The sequence below is a fragment of the Panthera onca genome, chromosome C1, assembly GCF_046562875.1.
Source record: "Panthera onca isolate mPanOnc1 chromosome C1, mPanOnc1 haplotype 2, whole genome shotgun sequence".
Classification (NCBI taxonomy): domain Eukaryota; kingdom Metazoa; phylum Chordata; class Mammalia; order Carnivora; family Felidae; genus Panthera; species Panthera onca.
The window spans coordinates 45,436,254-45,443,432 of NC_138346.1; the positions used below are offsets into that span (position 1 = coordinate 45,436,254).

General features: G+C 38.1%; 1 long non-coding RNA gene across 1 annotated transcript; it reads left to right on the top strand.

Annotated features, from left to right (window-relative positions):
* The first annotated feature begins 2,512 nt into the window (after window positions 1-2,512).
* LOC144617050 (uncharacterized) lies at window positions 2,513-5,249 on the top strand. Its single transcript, XR_013557043.1, has 3 exons — window positions 2,513-2,679; window positions 3,924-4,010; window positions 5,134-5,249. It is a non-coding gene; the product is annotated as an uncharacterized LOC144617050 (long non-coding RNA).
* The last annotated feature ends 1,930 nt before the right edge of the window (window positions 5,250-7,179 follow it).

The following is a 7,179-nucleotide window of genomic DNA, read 5'->3' on the forward strand; positions in this document are numbered from 1 at the left end:
GAGGAAAATTAAGAGACCATACCATGCTAACTTTTTAAAAACATTTTCCAGAATCACCAGTTAATATTACTTAATCGAGGAAAAGGCTTGATAACTAAAATATTCAGTGACTGAGATAGTCTACTTAATTATGCCTCCTAGATAAATTTCTAAGTATTGTAGTTCTCCGAGCTTACGCCCACATTATTGAAATCTTGGTAAAATAAACATTTGCCCTTTTCTATATTGTGTGGGTAGTTTAGAGCTGACACAGTGGAATCTTTAATTCATGGCTGAACTCCTGAAATCAGCCCTGACTAATTAACAAACACTTCTGACCCAGGCTGTATGGTTGTGTGCATGTGTATAATGTAGACCTTGGGTGACATTATTGCGCTTTCTGCATAGCTCCGCCTGATGTTAGAACTCCAGGTGCACTAAACCACATGTAGTGAAAAGAGAAACCATGTTCCGGTGGTGGTGCTTGTTGTTTTTGTTTTGTTTTGTTTTGTTTTTTTAACATTTTCCGGTGTCTATTTTGGCCACATCTCCAGTGGGAAAAGCACTGCTTGCAAGGTTAGTCCGGAGCCATTGCCACAAATCTTCCCTTTCTTCCTTTTGGGGCACTCATGCCAAAAAGGCTCAAGATAAAAGAGGTTTTCAGTATTTTGTGTGTGTGGGTGGGTGGGTGTGTGTGTTTCTTGTTCCTTTGGTCAAGGAATGGAAATTTATGAGAGAGAGACTACTAAATGAGACCATAACTGTGGCAAGTGCTGAGTGTGCTCATGGGTGGCAGGAAGGGATCTGAGGAGCAGGAGAAGGGTGGGTGGTTGAAATGAGAGAGGAGGCTGGGAGAGTTCCAGAGTTCTCCAAGGTTAAGAACCTTCTCCATGGTTGAGGAAAAGGAGCAAAATTGTAGGGGAAAGAACATTTTGAGAGAAAAGGAATAGCTGGAAGATCTTACCTGATAAACTGTGTCACCCTTGGAATAACGACACGGTCATCAGAAATGAAGGAGAAGGCTGTGGAGAGATGGCAAGGAACAGCTGAAGCTGAAAGGCTGAGTGTTGATGAAAGAGGGTTAAAAGACAACCAGGAAGGGTACCAAAGGCCTTGCAGTGGTTAGCAGGACACTAGGACTTAGTAATAATGAGCCAGAGGCAGGAGGGGACACATATTCCATACTTAAGGTAAAGATTATAAAATTACCGATACAGAGTCCATACAAAAGTAAATATTCAGAATGAACAGGAAAATTACAACAAATAACAATAATTTACATTTGGTATTTGACAAAAACATATGATCAAAGGAACTGATTGCCCACACTCCTCTTAAGGCTTGGAAAGAAACTTTACAAGAGAAAGGCTTAAGGCTTCAAGCTTCATTAGCCTCATGGCCATAAGGCTATAAATGTCACTAAAGTAAATACAGCACAGCATTGCATTTCAAATAGTATCTCAAAGGAGATATGTGGGAGATGATGGATGCCTGTACCATACTGACTTCAAAATGTTCAGAATGTACTCAGAACAGCTCTAACTTCTTATAACTTATAATGTTTTATAAAATTTAAATAAGACCATGCATAAGAAGATGCTTTAAAAATTTGTAAAGTTCTTTCCCAATTTAGGTATTTATTTTTTTGCTTTCTGAAAAACCCATTATATCTCAATTATTTATCAAATTTATCTAGGACATCAATGACCCTGTTTATTTTTACCCTGCACAAGCTCCTTAGAATTTTGTTTTATAATTACTCTGTAGTAGTAACTCTCATTTTTTTCTAAAACTGTTCTTTCAGCTTCTATGTTTCATGTTTGAGAAAATAACAGTGTTTTAGTCACCATTTAAAAATGATTTATGCTTTCATCTTTCCAGACTAAAGTTCTAATCTTTGCTATCATTTTCTTTTGGTAAGTCCTTAATTCCTTTGATAATTTACGGTTCTCATCTTTGTGCTTTCTCAAGACTAATCCTTCTATTTGTTAAGGTGCCTGGCCAGAACTGAAACAAATGTGGAATGGAAAAAAGTGCCACAGTTTTATAAGTCATTCATGTGTGCGTGTGTGTTTTCCAATTCTCTTGCTGTATAAGCCTAGCATTTGATTGATTGCTGGCAATAATTGGCAGATTTGTTTCAGTTTGGTATCTCTTTTAGATTCCCTTCAGTAGTAGTTAGTTGGGATCATAGGAGAAATTTGATCAGGATAATCCAGGATGCAGAGAAAGTTTGGAATAGAGAGCAAAAGTATTCCATGTAAAGGGAGAATTGATGAACAAAGCATATCGAAATTAAGAAATGGGACTACAATCTGAAAGAAACATTTGGGAGACCATTGAATGGCAAGTATGGCCACAGAACAGGGAGCAGTGGTTAACTGACAAGATAAGAGGTTATGGTCTAGCGGACAAGCAGGAAATTGCGGCTGCTCTAGGTTGATATAATGGAGGTGGAGCTGTACCTTGTAATTAGATCAAAGGTTTTTCATTTGATGAGTGGCCAGTGTGGGATGGAATAGGAGGTCAGCATGATCAAATAGAAAGAACTTGTGTGGTAGAGATTAGAGAAGTAGTTCCCAGCCCTGTCTTCCTGTGACAATCACCTTTTAAAACATGTTGACGCCCTGGTGTCATAAGCCAATGGAATTAGAATGTGGAAGTGGACCTAGGCATTGGCACGTTTTGAAAAATTATCAGGTGACGCTGGCATGCATTGAGAATTGAGAGCTATGGGTGGGAGCGCTGGTTCTAAACTGAAGAAGGTTTTATAATCCTATTGGTGTAGGTAGCCTTACTCCTTACCAATTAAATTAGAAGTTTTAGGAGTGGGATCTAGGCATCATCAGATTTTAAAACTCCCTGGGTGTTTCCAATGCACAACCAAATTTAAGAACTGTTAAGTTAGAGGGATTGTATCGTGTGATCTACTGTGCATTACTGATACAATGAAATTATGTTGTGTAATAGCCCTCGTGTATTAAGATCATACTTGCAGCCTTGAAGTTTAAGGCACAGAAAAGAATCCAGGTACTGCTGTTTGACTTTGTTCTGATTCTTCAGTGCGTCCTTCTAATTTAATGGAATTAGAATAACAAAATTTTGAAAACCAGAGGAGACCTTAGAGAAGTAACCCAGATCCCTCCTTTTCTACATGAGGAGTAAGAGTCCCAGAAAGGGTAGTACAATTGTTCATGATCACTTGGGCAGTTAATGACAGGGTGGATCCTCTGGCTCAAATATATTCAATCTTCTTCCACGATGCTGGCTACATTAAAGCACTTAGTTCTGAAATGCTAAGTGCTAGAAGGGATATGATTTAATTTATAAAATCTAGAAAGTAGATGAAAAAGCTTATTGTGCACCTGTCCACAAAACTTTAGAACACTAGAAGTAAAAGCTACCCTTGAAGCATAAAAAAAAAAAAATTTCAAAACAAGTAAATTAAATTAATAAACTAGGTTTAAAAAAACTTAATCCCCAACATGGCATTTGTAAAGTTACTGGCCGTGAGAATCCTTCAAGCCATAGAGACAGTTACTGGATGGTCACTCTGTTTATTTAGAAGGCTAGAATTTGGAGGCACTTTAGACTTGGAACCCAAATACTTGGGTTTCCTAAGGTTATATCCTAAACCATAAAAAAAAAAAAAAGTTTTGCAATCAGTACCTAGACCCTCAATCATGTGGCTTTCATGTGTTTCCATATCCTCTGAGTTTGTCCAATTCCTGAACTAATCCTAACCTTGGAGAAATCAGAACAAAAGCAAATCTCTTTGGGGCATAAAGTTAACTGCATCTGTTTTATATTCTGTTTGTTAAATGTGCTCACTTTCTTGTGCATTTGTGGACTTAAGTTCCAGTATACAATCTTTGCAAAAAATACAGTGGTCCCTCCCCCCACTTCCCTCAGGTGATATCCTTTGGTTGGTGCTCTGTCTCCAGCTTTCCTGGCTGATATCTCTGTCACTGACTATGGTGAAAACACTGGGGCATGCTGATGAAGCCTAAAAGTAACTTTAAGGAAGGCAAGTGAATACATTAGATCATAGAACTGGGATTCAGAAAGGTCTCCATGGACTGAAATGAATGGCAAGTGTCTAAGCAGATATAATTCAGTGGGGAGAGAAGAGCGCAAGTCTCTGTACTTGGACATATTACATGGTACAGAAGGGAAGAGTACTCTTTCCTTTAAAGCACTTGAAGGGCTGTTATTGAAGGGTTTCTAAGCCTAAGGCCCATAGACCATCATACACCTTGGGCAATGCCCCAGAAATTGCCCATAAGCCATATTTTCTGGGGATGGAGTCTGTAATGTTGATTAAATGCTCAAAATAAGAAAAAAACAAAACAGATTAGACCTAAAGGTTTTAACTGGAAAAAATAAAAGGAAGCTACAAACAGATTTTATCTCCATGTGAGAAAGAAATTTCTCTGTTAAAGTTGTCCAAAGACAGATGAGCTATCATGGGAAGTTTCAAATTTCCAGAACATTTGGCAAGACTATCATAGAGAGGATTTAAGCAACAGATGGATACTTGAAATGTGTTATTATGTTTCTGTAAAACAAACAACTGTGTACATGGAGAGAATGCCTGAATACAACTAACACGAAGGCTGGTGGAGTCAGGAAGCCTCAGGAGCATTGAGGCCCTAGACCACAAAGGCTATGGAATTGTGGGTAATGGGGCTGTCTTCTCTAGGCAGATCCTGGGTCACAGATTGTTCCACCAAAAAGCATCCTGATGGTTTTGTTTTGCTTCTGAGGGAGGACTAGAGGGAGGACTTATTCTATAATGAGTTCATTTATGGTGTCTGATAGACAAAATGTCTATCAACTGTTACTATGAGGAGGTCGATCGAGAAATAAAGTGTGAAGGTATAGTAGTTCTGATTATGGGCTGTGAAGTTAGGCTGACTGCATTTCATTTCTGCCTATTTACTAGCTGTGTATGACTTTGCAGAAGTTATATAGGCACTCTGTGCTTCCTTTCTTCATATGTAAAGTAAAAACAATAGTAGTACCTACAACCTACATGTAGGTAGGAGAATCAAATAAACATAAAAGTCATGTAAAGAATTAAAAATGGTGATCAAGGGGCACCTGGGTGCCCCAGTTGGTTAAGCATCTCTCTCTTGATTTCCATTCAGGTAGTGATCTCACAGTTCAGGAGTTCAAGCTCCACATCTGGCTATGAGATAAGCTTGGAGCCTGCTTGGGATTTTCTCTCTCTCTCTCTCTCTCTCTGCCCCTCCCCTGCTTATGCTCTTTCTCTCTCTCTCTCAAAATAAGTAAACATTTAAAAAGTGGTGATCAAAATTGTTAGCTATAGTATTGTTATTTTTTCTGGTTATTGGTTGAAGATATTTGAATTTTATTTAAACTGTCATTTATTTGCTGTGTGATATAAGGAAAACTCCTTACCTCTCTGGCTTCATGTTTCCACCTATAAAATAGTGACTACCTTTATTTTGGACAAAGACAATGTCTTACTAAGGTAGCAGAGTACAACAATAATTTTACAAATTTATGTTTGTATTAGAATATTAATTCTTAATTTGGAGGCAATGCTTTAGATTAGGTTTTGAAATCATGAGCAAGATATACTGATCTACTCCATTATCAAGCTTTGTTCAAGTCTCTCCCATGTATGAGTCTGCTGTCTCTAGAACTCAATGCAGAACTTTTAATTTGGAATATCTGAGAGAGATTTTTTTTTTTTTTTTTTTGGATCTGTAGATTTCAAGTGCTTCATAGCAATTCGCTCCCATCCAGAGCTGGGATTCCCAGACCCAGCAAGGAGCTCTGCCTCCTCAGCAGTCAGAACCCTGGACGCTTCCTAACATGACTGACTCTTCACTGCTGGAATGTTTTTGCAACAGGGACTGCCTGTTGCAAAATTGGCTAGAGAGGTTCATCATGCTTTTTAGTCTATTTATAAAGTGGTTTTTTGTTTGTTGGTTTTAAAGTGAGCCCTTATATGTATTTATGTGTAAGCCTGTATAATCTTTCGTTAATAACTGATGAAGCCTGATAAAAAGGGTGATAGGTTTTTGCTTTTAAATTTAGCTTCAAATGCTAAGTGAGTAGTGGAGTAAACACACATCAGTATAGCTTTTTTGTTTTGGACTCTACTAATTCTGGGTTTGTGATAATTGAATGGACCTATGTGTACATTTCTAAGTCAGTCATCTTCTTTATAACAGAAATTAATATCATGGTCAAACTTTTAAAGACTTAAAAGAATAGCTCTGAAGCACCTTTAAGTACTTTATAAGCAACTACTGAAATGTTCATTATAAATTACTCTTATCTATTCATCACATCTTTTCTTGAGAGGAATTAGAGACTTGAGAAGTTGACAAGACCAACCTTCAACTCTGAGTTCTTGGCATTCTTTGAAAAAATGATTTTATCAGGTTTTTATCTTCAGCCCGAGATTCTGGTTTTGCTTTTTCTTTTTCCCCCTCCTTCTTCACTAGCCTATTCTCCTTTCAGTTTATTACTCATGCAAAGTATATGACAGCTAGTTTACACTGATTTGCAGATATCATATTTTCCTCAGGCAGTTTAGCTTCTTTTGGGGTATCTTGGAATCTGATTTCTATTTGTTGAGTTAAAAGTAAGAGAATCAAGAAGGAAAGAGCCCCTCATATGCCTTTCCTTCATTACAAGGAAACATTTCTGGGACAGCCTTCCCAAATCATACCAGACTTGAGCTATACAAGAAAGTCCTTCTTAGTCCTGAACGCCATCCCCTTCTCTCTCAACCCATAAGCTCACTGAACCTCTGTTTCCTCTGGTATATATTCTATTTCTCCTCAAAAGGGCCCCACAGTTTAAAATTTTGCTCTATGAACTTTTCCTTTCCCAAAATGAATGAACTATTTGGACACCATTTCTCATCTTGTAGTCAAGAATAGAGGTGCTGTGACTTCAGTCAAATTCTTAGATGCAAACTTTTAAATATTGAAGCAATTTGAATTTAGGACTAAAGTCCAGTCTTCAGATAACTATAAAGTCAGGGAGAATGAGCCCCTCCCCTTCTCTTGCACACCTGAACATCTAGTCATATGACTCTAGTCACATCCCCTGATCACATCCCCATGATTTTGCCTGCCCTGGAAGGTCTCTCCCCTCCCTCACAGATCCCAGCTCCACATGTGAGGGATCTTCAAGGCCTTTTCTTTTGGACTCAGC